This window comes from Nelumbo lutea, chromosome 1, assembly GCF_056320005.1.
Source record: "Nelumbo lutea isolate HS-2025 chromosome 1, American lotus-T2T, whole genome shotgun sequence".
In the NCBI taxonomy this organism is placed as follows: domain Eukaryota; kingdom Viridiplantae; phylum Streptophyta; class Magnoliopsida; order Proteales; family Nelumbonaceae; genus Nelumbo; species Nelumbo lutea.
In genome coordinates this window covers 213,519,639-213,535,773 of record NC_142684.1, presented here as the reverse complement: position 1 = coordinate 213,535,773, position 16,135 = coordinate 213,519,639, and the positions used below count along the sequence as shown (strand labels likewise).

The 16,135-nt window shown below is 41.1% G+C and overlaps 1 non-coding gene across 1 annotated transcript; it reads right to left on the bottom strand.

The window, feature by feature from the left end:
• Window positions 1-8,615: 8,615 nt before the first annotated feature.
• On the bottom strand, window positions 8,616-8,722 carry LOC148880868 (small nucleolar RNA R71). Its single transcript, XR_016106171.1, has one exon. It is a non-coding gene; the product is annotated as a small nucleolar RNA R71 (small nucleolar RNA).
• Between the last annotated feature and the right edge of the window lie 7,413 nt (window positions 8,723-16,135).

The window sequence follows — 16,135 nt, the reverse complement described above, 5'->3', positions numbered from 1 at the left end:
AGGATATCAAAGGCATTAATCCATCAATCTGCACTCACAGAATTTTGATGGAAGAGGACAGTAAGCCTTCCGTTCAGCCCCAAAGACGCTTAAACCCCAACATGAAAGAAGTGGTAAAGCCTGAAATAGTTAAGCTATTAGATGTCGGGATCATTTATCCTATTTTTGACAGTTCTTGGGTAAGCCCCATGCAAGTCGTGCCCAAGAAAGGGGGTATGACTACTGTTCCAAATGAGAAAAATGAACTCATCCTGACTAGAATTGTCACTGGATGATGTGTATGTATTGACTATAGAAAGTTAAATGAAGCCACCCGGAAGGACCATTTCTCTCAACCATTTATGGACCAAATGTTAGAGAGGCTAGCCAGGCATGAGTATTATTGTTTCTTGGATGGATATTTGGGGTATAACCAGATTCCACTTGCACCAGAAGACCAAGAAAATACCACTTTTACTTGCCCATATGTTACCTTTACATACCGAAGGATGCCCTTTGGATTATGCAATGCCCCAACTGAAGGGATAGGAAATCCATCATACGGACTCCCAAGATTGCGGAATAAAAGGGGGCAAATTTCAAAAAATTTTATTTCCCTTCAACTGTGAATCGAATTCCCTATTTAGAAAATCATATTTTCAAGGATCATTCTTGAACCATAAACTGAACCAGATCTGAACCAAAAGGAGGAGAGAGAGATAATACCTGATACAAAGAAATAATATCTCCCAATGGAGGTGTTCATGCCCAAGGTAGAAACCAAAATCTGCTCCCACTAAAGATGGTGTAGTGCAGGGTGGAGCAGAATCAGTAGTGTCCTTCCTAAGAACTTGATTCTTCCCAAGAATCACTTGGGCGGCTAGTGAATACAACTCCTACCAATCTTTTCCCCAAAAGATTGGAATCAAGATTCAATCTTGATTTACCCCAAGGAATGGAGATCAAACTACAATAGGCGGCAGTTGCAGGAAGGAGGCGGCTAGAGAGTATTTGCAGGGTACAGAATTCTCTCTTCTGTGATCTTAGCTCTAAAGACAAGACTGTTGCTGGTGAGTCTCTTGGATATCTAAAGGCTGCTGCCCCCTCTTCCTTTTATAGACTTAAAGGGATCAGCTCCTAATCCCATTAGAAGTTGCTAACCCAAATCATATATGGATTAGAAGTCCCTTTAAGATAAGGGATAATCCTTATCTTATTTGCAGATTAGATCAGCCAGCTCCTAATCTAATTAGGAAGTTTCCAAATCTAAATCTCATTTAGATCTTGGACTCTCTTAGTGGATAGGGTGTGGGCCCAATCCTATCAGCTGATCTTATCTCAGAATTCGCCCCTTAAAGACTAATCAAATTAGTCCAGTTCGAAATGGGCTTAAGGCCCATTAAGGGTTATGTATTCATTAAGCCTTCCAAACTGCTACCCAGTTGGGCTTCCTTGTATGGCATGGGACCCAAACATTGATCTACACATTAGCCAAAAGGGTTCATCACAGCCGTTGTTACAAGGCCTGGCCAAATACACTGTTATGGATAGTGCACCCCCTGAAAAAACCCATCAGATGGTTTCTATGGGCCCAACACTTACCCTAAGTGGTCCCTGGGCCAAGCCACCTTGTAACACCTAGGGACTGTGGGCAGATGCAAGATTATCCCATCAGGTATTATCCTCAATGGCCTTACAAACAACCTCTCAACCCATAATGATCATACACTGCCCGACAAGTGAGGACCTCTCCCTCGGCTGCAAGGAACAGTGTTGCAATCTCTCAAGCATGGATCCCGGGAAATCGGCTGCAGGCAGTCTTGGTTTCCGTCAGGGAGAGTGCATCCCCGATCATTACCTTTGTCCGACAAAGGGGCTGATCCTGTCACTATGATCACCCACTCAGATGAATTCTCAGACTGTCCCAACATACCCAGGTTTTGACTCCTGCTAAGGATCTCACTGATTGGTATATCAAAGACAGCCCAATCTGACACTTAGTGCAGTATCATAATCGAGTCTAGGGGTCAGGTGTAACTTTCCAATTTTTCCCATCAATCTCCAAGGTTCAGGGCAATACTGGAAATCTGGTCCAGTTCAAAGATTCAATTAATCCCACACTGTATGTGCCTAGGGTCTCACCCCGGTAGCTGAGATAAGCCACCCCAACCGACTTGGTGGCACCACAGTGTCAGCCTTGTCAGGATAGGTCTCCCCAGACTGACCCACTGGCTGTAAACATTCTAAACTAACACGAGTCTCATTAAGTGTCCAGTTTAAGGGTATTATACAGAAACATACCAAGGGAACATGAATCAAATATGCACTTTTATTCATTTACAATAAACTCATAAAGTACATCAATTTGATTGAAGCTAAGGGCATACAAAACTGTCTAACAGCTCCCACTTGCACTTAGGTCCAATCAGGTACTAGCCGGAGTCCCATGCTTTCCATGTGTTTCTCAAACACTTTCTGTGATAGTGGCTTTGTCAATGGGTCTGCTACATTTTCCGCTGACGCTACCTTCTGAATCAGGATGTCCCCTCTACCAACAATCTCCCTCAGTACATGGCACTTCCTCTCGATGTGCTTCGACTTCGAGTGGGCTCGTGGCTCCTTAGCTTGAGCAATAGCTCCATTGTTGTCACACAACAATGGGATGAGTGATGTGCTGGATGAAACTACTCCCAACTCATGAACGAACTTCTTCATCCACACGGCTTCCTTGGTAGCCTCACTTGTGGCTATGTACTCGGCCTCGGTCGTGGAGTCTGCAGTGGACCCCTGTTTGCTACTTTTCCAGCAAACAGCACACGATCCTATCGCGAAAACATACCCAGATGTACTTTCTATCTTTTGGATCCGACTAGAAATCGGCATCTGTATACCCTTGGATCTGTAGTGAGCTACCATTGAATACTAGACAAAACTTTTTTGTCCTTCGAAGGTACTTAAGTATGTCTTTCACAGCAGTCCAATGCTCCTGCCCTGGGTTGGCTTGAAATCTGCTTACTACACTCACTGCCATAGCAATGTCAGGGCGAATGCACAGCACGGCATACATGATGCTCCCTACGGCAGAGGCATAGGGAACGTTCTTCATGCCATCAATCTGGTCAGAAGTCTTGGGAGACATCTTCTTGGAGAGAGTGACTCCGTGCCTGAACGGAACATTTCCTTTCTTGGAGTTTTCCATGTTGTATCTTTTGACTATTTTGTCAATGTAGGCAGATTGGGATAATCCTATTATCCACTTCGATCTATCTCTATAGAGTCGAAGACCCAGTATATACGAGGCCTCTCCAAGATCTTTCATGGAGAGTTGCTGCGAAAGTCATACTTTCACCGTAGTCAACATTCTTACATCATTCCCAATGAGTAGGATGTCATCCACATACAGAACCAAGAAGGTAACCTTATCTCCACTTTACTTCCTGTAAACACAGGGTTCATCCGGATTCTGCTCGAAGTCAAATGATTTGACAGCAGAGTCAAAATGAATGTTCCAAATTCTAGAAGCTTGCTTAAGTCCATAAATGGATCTATTAAGTTTACATACCATGTTTTCCTGACCCGCAACTATGAAGCCTTGCGGATGCTGCATATGGATATCTTCAGTAAGATCTCCATTCAGGAATGTAGTTTTGACATCCATTTGCCAAATCTCATAATCATGGTATGCTGCTACATCTAGCAGGATCCTAATGGATTTAAGCATTGCCACAGGCGAAATGGTTTCCTCATAATCGATGCCCTCTTTCTGAGTGTACCCTTTCGCCACCAGACGAGCTTTGAAGGTCTCAACCCTACCATCGGGGCCCTTCTTCCTCTTGTAAATCCATTTGCAACCAATTGCTTTTACCCCGGAGGGCGGATCTACTAGAGTCCAGAATCCATTGTTCTCCATTGAGTCCATATTTGCTCTCATGGCCTCCACCCACTTCTGGAAATCTATGTCCAACATAGCTTCCGCGTAAGTCACGGGATCCTCCTCACTAGTCAAGGTTTCCACTAGGTAATTATCCTGGTCATAACCATAACGGACTGGTGGCCTAGATACCCGAGTGGATCTTCTAGGTTGGTCACTACCTGGAACTTGTGGGACATCTCCCACTACTCCTGAGCTTTCCTCATCAAGAACAATTTCCTGACGATGGGTGTCCAGGATATAATCAGTCTCCAAGAACTGGGCATTTCGACTGCAGAACACTTTCTGCTCACTTGGGTCATAGAAAAGGTAACCTACAGATCCTTTTGGGTAGCCTACAAATAGGCAACGACTGGTCTTGGATTCCAACTTGTCCGCACTCATTCTTTTAACGTGTGCTGGACAACCCCAAATCTCCAAGGGTCTGACACTTGGTTTCTTTCTGGTCCAAAGTTCATATGGAGTGTTCGGAACCGATTTGGTTGGAACCTGATTCAGCACGTAGATCGCTGTCTCTAATGCGTAACCCCAAAAAGATGTGGGTAACTCTAAGTGTATGAGAAGTGACTGGACCATATCCAATAAGGTCTTATTCCTCCTCTCTGAAACACCGTTAAGTTGTGGTGTAGCAGGAGGAGCTAATTGTGATACTATCCCATTGTCCTTTAAGTAGTCCCTGAACTCGTCAGAGAGATACTCGCCACCTCGATCAGATAGAAGGGCTTTAATTTCTCTCCCTAACTGTTTCTCGACCTCTTGTCTAAACTCTTTGAACTTTTCAAAGGATTCAGACTTGTGTCTCATTAGGTACACGTAACCATATCGTGAGAAATCATCTATAAAGGTGATGAAATACACGTGTTGATTCTGTGTCCTAACACTTAGGGGACCACATATGATGAACCTACAATTTATCTATATTTTATGAGGTTTTTGCATGGATTTTTATGCCGGTTTTATTAATTTTTGCTTTAATTTAGCTTGATTGCAAGAAAGATTTCAGGGGGAGCCAAATCAACAAAAAGAAGGCAAAAGCAAGAAAAGAAAACCCAAAATTTATCAAGTTCAGCCCGGCCCAGCCATGAGAGCAAGAGAATTTCATTCGGCCCAAGAAGAGCAAGTGAAACTCTTTGGAAAATCCAAGGGAAGAAGCCTAGCAAGAAGGAGAATTCGGCCCAGCAAGGAAGGCCCATTTTTAGCCCAAATAACAGCCTAGAGTGTAGCCCACATGAGCTCAAAAGCAAGCTAAGTTGTAGCCCAAATAGCAGCCCAAAGGGAGCTAGGGGCGGCAACTTCTAGGAGTTTCTTGAAGAGAAGGAGGGAGCACTCTAGAAGGTTCATGAGGGGTGTAATACACCCCATTCTAGAGGCTTCAAGAAGGGGCAAGAGCCCCCTTGAAAAACTATATAAGGAGGCCTCTAGGAGGGGAGAAAGTGGTTCAATTGCTTGAGAGGAAGGCTCTCCCACTCTTAGAGGTTCGGCCACCTTGAGAGAAGAGAAGAGAAGAGAAGAAGGCTAGGCGCAAGGAAGAAGAAGAAGAAGGGCTGAAGGAAGTTCAAGACAAGCAAGCTAGAAGAAGAAGGTGAGTTCGAATTGAGAGTTTGTGATTCAAAGATCTTCTGTAATAAATCATTTGTAGTTTCATTTTCTTTTGATTTGAATTCAGTTTCTTAGTTATATGTTCTTTCTTCTTTCTCCTTGTTTCCATTCTTCCTTGATGTATTTCAGCTTATAAAATTTCAGTTCAGCAATCTAATTCTTTTTGATTCATTCAAATGGTCATGCATTGTATTTGAAGTTTCTTCAATAAGGGTGTGATTGTAGATTAATTCGGCCAACTAACCTTCAAAACTCAGATCTGAATTCTCAGATCTGAGATTGCAAGATCTGAATTGCTTGAAAGAGAATTCAGATCTGCAATTTTCAGATTGGGCGAATTAATCTACAGCTTGGAATTACTAGAGTGCTTGAGAGACTCTAGGAATTCAGATCTACTATTCAAGAACTGAATTGAGTGCAATGTTAGAGATAACTTGCACAATTCAGTTGGTGATCAATTCAGATTTGAATTGATGCCTTAGAAGTGTTTGAAGAAATGCATGCATGGGGATTAGATTCTTGCTAGAGATAGAAGAACCGTCACTCATGCATAGGATGAACATGCGCTTGAGAGAGGCTGTTCATGACCTTGGGGTTTCACCAAACCAAGGGTCAATCATGATTTATTCGAATGATCCAAATTGATAGATTTCTGAATTCTGAGATTGACATTTACTGCTTACTCTTCTAACCTGAATTGAAGGCAATTGGACCAATGATTTAGATAGATTTTAATTTAGGATTTCTTAGCTTTCATTAGAGTTTTGATTTATTTGTTGATCAGATAAGAAGTGCTCAATTTAGTATTGGTAATTGTTTCCTAAATCCTCGTGGGAACGATACTTCACTCACTACTTTATTACTTGAACGGCTAGTGCACTTGCTAGTGTCACAATGAGCTACACATCAAGTTTTTGGCGCCGTTGCCGGGGATTTATAGAAGCAATATTAGGAAACATTGAGCATTCTTAATCTGATCTCATTCAGCATTGCATTCATAGTTGGGTTAATTTGCTAACTTTTTCATTTCAGCTTGGACTGCAACTGCTGTACTACTGTAGTTATGTTTCTTCTTTCTTAAGTAGATTACTTTCTTTTTCTGGTTTCAGTTTCATTTTAATAAAGACATATTTGATTTCTATTCAATCTTGGTGTTGTTCCCTTCAAAAAGAAAAAAAAAAAATTTCACATAAACATGAGTGTTGCAGATCTGAGTTGCATTCGGCACTCAGATCAGCAGATTTCAGATCTGCAGCACTCAGCCGAAAAGAGTTGCTTGTGTTTCAGATTTTATTATTCTTTTCTTTCATTACAAAAAGAAAAAAAAAACAAACAAATGAAAAAAAAAAAAAAGGGGGAGATCTTTTGAACAACCAGAGGAGCAATTGAGAATTCGGATCAGAACTCGGATCTGAGTTCAGATCTGAATTCTGCTATTGCAGATCTGCAACAGTTCAGATCTGAGTTCCTCTGAACTCAGACCTGAACCGATGCAAGTTTGAGGGGAATTGGGTGTCATCACCACCCCAATTCACCCTAGGGCACTTCTGCTATTCCCCAAAAACAATTTGGTAGCAATAACTGAAGGTAAGGCAATTGAGAATTCAGATCCAAACTCAGACTTGAGTTCAGATCTGAATTCTGCTGTTACAGATTTGCTCAGTTCAGATCTGAATTCCTCTGAACTCAGATCTGAACCGATGCAAGTTTGAGGTGAATTGGGTGCCATCACTACCCCAATCCACCCTATGATACATCCAACCTGCCTCAAGGGTGAATGGATAGCAAGGAATGAGAGAAATTCAAATCTGAAAAGCAGTTGATATGATGTGAGGACTGAACTGATACAGAGCATACTATGAATTCTGGGTGGACTGAATTCTTGGCTTTACCCACTTGTAACCGAGCTACATTAGCTAAGGAGGTGTATGTTTGGATTGAATAATTGTTATGCCTCAGATACTTAAGAAAAATTAACACTTTCCAAGTATTTCTATTAGCATTCAGATCTGTAGCAGGGCTGCTATAGTGCAACAGTTAGCAGACTTGATTTCAGATTTCTACAAAAGTTGTATGGACCGAATAGCTTGCAATACCAAACATTGCAGACCCAATTTTTAGGTCTTAGCAAGTGTTTGATATGCATCAGCTATACAGGTTTGAGCTTCAATTGTAGAGTTTAAAATCTTTAACCCAAGCCTAACTCAGGACTGGTTTTAGTTTATTTCAGATCCTTTTAAATTATTTTTTTTTTAGATCAGATCTGATTTCAGCCCTAAAGCATCACAGAATTGATTCCAACCTTAATGGATGTATATTGTAGTGTATACCAATGAGTGTGTATTAGATATCCAGCTTGGATCTGAATTATTATTTATTAATTTCTCTGAATTCAGATCTAAATTGGGTCTGAATTCAGATGTTGCAATCGATGGATGTAGATAAAGGAACCTTGAATAAGATGATTGGTTTAAATCTGCTTTTAGTATAATCGGCTTCACTTATTCATGATAGGATGTAGGTTTTGTATTCCAATACTTCACTTTACAGTGTGATAGGATTAGTTATTTATTTTCTTTTGTGAATAGTGGCATTTTTATTGCTTTGACTTTAACAGTTTATGACAAGCAGACCTGAACTGGAAGAGATCCTTTACGACCCGGAGATTGAACGGACTCTCCGTGTCCGTTTGAGAGCTGCTAAGCAAGTCAGACAAGAAGCACAAGAAATGGCTGAACAAAGAACTATGATGGATTATGCCAAGCCCACCCTCACCGGGACTGTCTCCAGCATTATCAGGCTAACTATTGCTGCCAATAACTTCGAAATTAAACCGGCCATAATCCAAATGATACAAAATACGGTTCAGTTTTGTGGTATGGCCCATGAGGATACGAATGCCCATATTGCTAACTTCTTGGAAATCTGTGACACCTTCAAACACAATGGGGTAAGTGATGAAGCCATCCGGCTGAGGTTATTCCCATTTTCTTTGAAGGATAAAGCCAAAGCTTGGTTGAACTCATTACCGGCAGGATCTATAGCCACATGGGACGAAATGGCCAGCCGTTTTCTCTCTAAATATTTTCCCCCTTCTAAAACTGCTAAAATGAGGAATGACATCACTACTTTTTTCCAGCAAGAGGGGGAATCTTTATATGAATCATGGGAACGATACAAGGAGCTGTTAAGGAGAGTACCTCACCATTGCCTCCCCATTTGGCTGCAAGTGCAGACTTTCTATAATGGTCTTACTGACTCAAATAAGACCATATTAGATGCTGCAGCCGGAGGATCCATAAATAATAAAACTCCTGAGGTTGCCCATGCACTTATTGAGGAAATGGCAGCCAACAATTATCAATGGCATTCGGAAAGGACTCAAACTAGGAAGCAGCAAGGCTTGCATAATGTTGACACTTATACAGCACTAGCTGCACAAATAGGAGCACTTAGTAAAAAAATAGATGAAATGCAGATAGCTGCCATGCATGTGCAGCCTCTTAATTGTGAATTGTGTGGGGGAGGCCACATCAGTACAGACTGCCAAGTTGGCAATCAGTTCAGACCATCTACTGAACAAGTTGACTATGTCAGCAATTCGTCAAGACAGTAGGGTTACCAGAGTCACCATACTTTTCATCGAGGATGGAGGGGACATTCAAACCAGTCCTGGCCAAATCAGCATATTTCCAAGCCGTTCCACCAGACTTATCATCAGCCTGAACCGAAATCCAATTTGGAGGAACTGATGACAAAATTTATAGCAGGTGCAGAAACTAGGTTCCAGAACCAGGAAGCCTCAATCAAAAACCTAGAAAACCAAGTGGGGCAATTGGCACAATTAATCTCTTCCAGACTGCTGGGAACTCTTCCAAGCAACACTGAAGTGAATCCACGAGAGCAGGTGCAAGCTATTACCTTAAGAAGTGGAAAAGAGTTGCCTGAGGTAGAAAAGAAGAATTGGGTTGAACCCAAGGCAGAAACAAGCCTTGGAACCAGACAACAGAAGACGGAACAACCAGAAGCACAACAAGGGATGCACCAACAACCGCAAGTTCCATTCCCTCACAGGCTGAAGCAACAAAAATTGGAGAAGGAATTTGGTAAGTTTCTTGAAATATTTAAAAGTTTACATATTAATATTCCTTTTGCTGATGCTTTAGCCCAGATGCCACACTATGCAAGGTTTTTGAAGGAATTATTGGCAAACAAAAGGAAACTGGGAGATGTGGCTACAGTTGCATTAAATGAGGAATGTTCTGCTATCATCTTGAACAAGCTGCCTCAGAAACTCAAAGATCCAGGGAGTTTCACTATTCCTTGTACCATTGGCAGTTTAAAAATTGAAAAAGCTTTATGTGACCTGGGAGCTAGCATCAATTTAATGCCATATTCTATCTTCAAGAAATTGGGGTTGAATGAACCCCAACCCACTAGAGTGGCATTACAATTGGCTGATAGATCCATTAGACATCCTAGGGGGATCATAGAAGATGTGTTAGTTAAAGTTGACAAATTCATTTTTCCAGTTGATTTCATTGTGTTAGACATGCAAGAAGATGTGGAGGTCCCGCTTATCCTAGGGAGACCTTTCCTGGTTACCGGGAAAGCAATGATTGATGTCCAACAAGGACAACTCAGCCTTAGGATACAAGATGAGGAGATAATTTTTAAAATGTCTGATGCTATGAAACATGCACCCTCTAGTGATGATTCTTGTTTTATTATTGATGCCATTGAATTGACAATTGATGAATGCTTCCAGGTAAGTAGAATAACTGATCCTCTTGAACTCTGCCTCCAGCAGGGAGAACTTGAAGAAGCAGAAAATGAAAAAATAAACCTCATGATAGCATACCTGAACGATAAGCCTCAATTCAAGGGAAAGGGGTTTCTTAAATTAGAGAACTTAGGCAAATTGCCCGGACCATCAGGTAAGCCATCACCCCAAGAACCCCCCACCCTTGAACTGAAGCAATTACCATCCCAATTAGAGTATGCTTTCCTTGAGGAACCATCAGATCTCCCCGTGATAATTTCCGCAGCACTGAATCCCTTACAAAGAGAAAAATTATTAAGAGTGCTGCGGGAACACAAAAATGCTATAGCTTGGAAGGTAGAAGATATCAAAGGCATTAATCCATCAATCTGCACTCACAGAATTTTGATGGAAGAGGACAGCAAGCCTTCCGTTCAGCCCCAAAGGCGCCTGAACCCCAACATGAAAGAAGTGGTAAAGGCTGAAATAATTAAGTTGTTAGATGCTGGGATCATTTATCCTATTTCTGATAGTTCTTGGGTAAGCCCTGTGCAAGTTGTGCCCAAAAAAGGGGGTACGACTGTTGTTCCAAATGAGAAAAATGAACTCATCCCTACTAGAACCGTTACCGGATGGCGTGTGTGTATTGACTATAGAAAATTAAATGAAGCCACCCGGAAGGACCACTTCCCTCTCCCATTTATGGATCAAATGTTGGAGAGGCTAGCCGGGCATGAGTATTATTGTTTCTTGGATGGATATTCAGGGTATAACCAGAATATCTGTTCGTTTTTTAAGAAGGTGAGTTCGAATTGAGAGTTTGTGATTCAAAGATCTTCTGTAATAAATCATTTGTAGTTTCATTTTCTTTTGATTTGAATTCAGTTTCTTAGTTATATGTTCTTTCTTCTTTCTCCTTGTTTCCATTCTTCCTTGATGTATTTCAGCTTGTAAAATTTCAGTTCAGCAATCTAATTCTTTTTTATTCATTCAAATGGTCATGCATTGTATTTGAAGTTTCTTGAATAAGGGTGTGATTGTAGATTAATTCGGCCAACTAACCTTCAAAACTCAAATCTGAATTCTCAGATCTGAGATTGCAAGATCTGAATTGCTTGAAAGAGAATTCAGATCTGCAATTTTCAGATTGGGCAAATTAATCTACAGCTTGGAATTCCTAGAGTGCTTGAGAGAGACTCTAGGAATTCAGATCTACTATTCAAGAACTGAATTGAGTGCAAGGTTAGAGATAACTTGCACAATTCAGTTGGTGATCAATTCAGATTTGAATTGATGCCTTAGAAGTGTTTGAAGAAATGCATGCATGGGGATTAGATTCTTGCTAGAGATAGAAGAACTGTCACTCATGAATAGGATGAACATGCACTTGAGAGAGGCTGTTCATGACCTTGGGGTTTCACCAAACCAAGGCTCAATCATGATTCATTCGAATGATCCAAATTGATAGATTGCTGAATTCTGAGATTGACATTTACTGCTTACTCTTCTAACCTGATTTGAAGGCAATTGGGCCAATGATTTAGATAGATTTTAATTTAGGATTTCTTAGCTTTCATTAGAGTTTTGATTTATTTGTTGATCAGATAAGAAATGTTCAATTTAGTATTGGTAATTGTTTCCTAAATCCTCGTGGGAATGATACTTCACTCTCTACTTTATTACTTGAACGGCTAGTGCACTTGCTAGTGTCACAATGAGCCACACATCAACATACATCAGTATGTATTAGGTCAAGTGTGCCTGTACATTTTTCAGGCTTATCGTCAAATGGCCGTTTTGTCATCTTGCCTTGTAGGCAAGGCTCACAGGTGGGAAGATCTTCTATAGTTAGAAAATCCAAAGGACCATCCTTTACCAACCTTGTGATTCGGTCAACACTGATGTAGCCAAGTCGGTAGTGCCACAGACACGTGGGATTAACTGTATCACGGGCTATCTTCTTGGGGATTTCAGTCGACGTAGTTCCGGTCACGTTAGTTTCTAGAGAAGAATGTAGAACATAGAGACTGTTCTCCAATTCCCCGTATGCGATGAATCTGTTATTTCTTTTAATAGTAATCGTATTACTAAAGAAGACAGAATAACCATCTGCACACAGTTTTGAAACAGAAATCAAATTTCTTCTTAAGTTTTGTACATAAAGACGATCTTTGAGTACAACTTTTCCTTCTCTAAAAATTAACTCCACGGTTCCTATTGCCGTGGCTGCAACAGTTGTAGTAGTCCCCAAGTAGAGAGTGACTTCTCCTTCACTCAGCCTTCTGCTTACCTTGAACCCCTGTAGTGAGTTACACGCATGAGTTGAAGCCCTGGAGTCAATACACCCGGACGCAGAAGCTACCAATAAATTGGTTTCTATAACATAAGTTTCGAAATTACCTTTCTTGGATTCCAGGTAGGAAGGACAATTCTGTTTCCAATGGCCGGTCTTCTTGCAGAAGTGACATGCATCTGATGCTTTGTCTTTCTTCTGCCTTTTTCCCTTGGTGGCTTTCTTCTGAGGCTTCTTTGCCTTCTTCTTTCTCTTGCCTGTTTTGCTAGCTTCAGAAGCCCTATCTCCCGAATGCTCCGGGGCAGGATTCTTTTCCACTTTGTCTAGCTTTTCTGAAGCTAGGACCAGCATAAGGTTCCTATACCAGTCGGCGTAGTTTGGGCCCTTAAGCTTGTTGTCATCAAGAAGCTTTGCAAAAGATCCGTTTGTCATTTTCTGATAAAAGAGCAAAGATCAGTCCACAACCTAATTTGGTTCATGTTCATTTTCATACATATGGATTTTAATCTATGATCCATTTCCATTTATTCATCTTTGAGATTTCCCTCCTTCTTCAGTGACGAAGACTACGGGTTGTCTCTGGAAATGTGGGAAGTCACATAGGGTGCATGGAGCCAACTATTTCAGCTGCATAACCCCACCACCTTTCTGTGAATGATCATATCCACTCATCATATGAGTTTTCCCTTTTGGCCTCTGTCAGACAAGGTTCAAAGCCATTTTCAGGTAAACCTTTCTGTCTAGTGAGTGCTTACCCATCATATTCGTGAACGCCAAGGTACCGTGAGAGAGTTCTCATTTTCTAGTGAAGCCCCTCTCACATCGGTCTATGATGCCCCTATCATTTTATGAAACATTCATACAAGCCCAACAGCAAATGGATAGCCCATTTTTTGGTGCGTTTCCTCATTACTGAAGCACCCATCCTCATGCTAATGATGGAAGGCCTTTAGAGAGTTCATCATATGAATCTCCCTATCACATGCACTCATATTAGCTGGAGGGAACAAAATTACGCCCTAGTTTGATTTAGGTCAAACCAAAGTGGCTCCCACTAACTTTCATAAAGCCAGATTTTGGTGGGCCTTAAATCGGCTAGGGTTCTACACGTGACCTCTTGATGAGGTGTGGGGTCCACCACTGAGGGAAGTCATCCAATGACCAAAAAGGGACACCATGGCAATGATGTGCATTCAGCCATGATGTGCGCAAGAGCCACTGTCGAAGGAGCATGGGCCAAGTACTTATGGCCCATGTATGCAGCACATCACACATCCATACATCTCATGCAGGGATAAATTGATCCAATCAATTAATTATCTGTAAGGCCCATTGGAAGCCCGTTAAAATTCCATAATATTACCCATTAATATTATCTAGGTATATGGGCTGAATTAGGGTTACCCAGTTCGGCCCATATAGCTTTATCCTTTAAAATGGGCTTTTGCAGTTTTAACTATTTAAAACTGGGCCTTTACAGGCTGGGCCGAATTAACCATTTAATTAAATATCAATCCTTAGGCCCATTAGTGGGAAAATTAGGGCTGACTTTCAGCCTTGATTAAACCCTAGAATTGGTCCAAACAGTTTGAACCAATCTTGGTTCGAATGGGTCTAGGGTTTGATTTTTAATTAAATCCTTAATTCAAGTAAATAATCTGAAATTAAATAACTGATAAAAGAAAAATAGAAATCAGTTAATCAGGGCTGTTCGCACACTCCAACCTACAAAACAGAGGTTAGATCGCAGATTGCAGTTTCTCAAACTGCAAATTGCAGATAGCGAATCTCCCATCTGCGAAATCTCCTTCTCTACGCCACCATCTTCGATCCAAAATTAAAAATAAATAGAAATCCTATTTCTATTAATTATTACATTAGATCAAATGCCTATACATTGAGTCTAAAATTAAAAAAAATATATTTACAGACCAAATTTAATAAATTCAATTCAAAAAACTACAAATCTTGCAGTTCTCCCTGCGCAAATCAAAATTTTGATCTCCTCTTGTACGAACAGCCCATAAATCCAGAAAATTATAAAGAACTATTCTAAATAATAATCAGATTTATTTAAAATTAATTTTAGATTATTTGCCCATCTGTTTTGGGAACAAATTTCCCAAAACCCATATCTGCGCAAATTGGGTAGAACGCCTTCTCCCTATTTGCGCAGGTTCATATCTGAAACAGAATGGTTCAAGATTTGAACCATGGCTCTGATACCACTGAAGGGATAGGAAATCTATCATATGGACGCCCAAGATTGCAGAATAAAAGGGGGAAAATTTCAAAAATTTTTCTTTCCCTTCAACTGGGAATCGAATTCCTTATTTTGAAAATCATATTTTCAATGATCATTCTTGAACCATAAACTGAATTAGATCTGAACCAAAAGGAGGAGAGAGAGATAATACCTGATACAGAGAAATAATATCTCTCAACGGAGGTGTTCACGCCCAAGGTAGAAACCAAAATCTACTCCCATTGAAGATGGCGCAGTGTAGGGTGGAGCAGAATCAGCAGTGTCCTTCCTAAGAACTTGATTCTTCCCAAGAATCACCTGGGTGGCTAGTGAATACAAATCCTACCAATCTTTTCTCCAAAAGATTGGAATCAAGATCCAATCTTGATTTACCCCAAGGAATGGAGATTGAACTGCAATAGGCGGCAGTTGCAGGAAGGAGGTGGCTAGAGAGTATTTGTAGGGTGCAGAATTCTCTTTTCTGTGATCTCAGCTCTAAAGACAAGATTGTTGCTGGTGAGTCTCTTGGATATCTAAAAGCTGCCACCCCCTCTTCCTTTTATAGACTTAAAGGGATCAGCTCCTAATCCCATTAGGAGTTGCTAACCCAAATCATATTTGGATTAGAAGTCCCTTTAAGATAAGGGATAATCCTTATCTTATCTACAGATTAGATCAGCCAGCTCCTAATCTAATTAGGAAGTTTCCAAATCTAAATCTCATTTAGATCTTGGACTCTCTGAGTGGATAGGGTGTGGGCCCAATCCTATCAGCTGATCTTATCTTAGAATTCGCCCCTTAAAGACTAATCAAATTAGCCCAATTCGAAATGGGCTTAAGGCCCATTAAGGGTTATGTATTCATTAAGCCTTCCAAACTACTGCCCAGTTGGGCTTCCTTGTATGGTGTGGGACCCAAACATTGATGTACACATCAGCCACATGGGTTCATCCCAGCCTTTGTTACAAGGCCTGGCCGAATACACTGTTATGGACGGTGCACCCCCTAAAAAAACCCATCAGATGGGCTCTATGGGCCCAACACTTACCCTAAGTGGTCCCTGGGCCAGCCAGTTTTGCCCATCAATCTCCAAGGTCCAGGGCAATACTGGAAATCTGGTCCAGTTCAAAGATTCAATTAATCCCACGCTGTATGTGCCTAGGGTCTCACCCCAGTAGCTGAGACAAGCCACCCCAACCGACTTGGTGGCACCATAGTGTCAGCCTTGTCAGGATAGTTCTCCCCAGACTGACCCACTGGCTGTGAACATTCTAAACTAACGCGAGTCTCATTAAGTGTCCAGTTTAAGGGTATTATACAGAAACA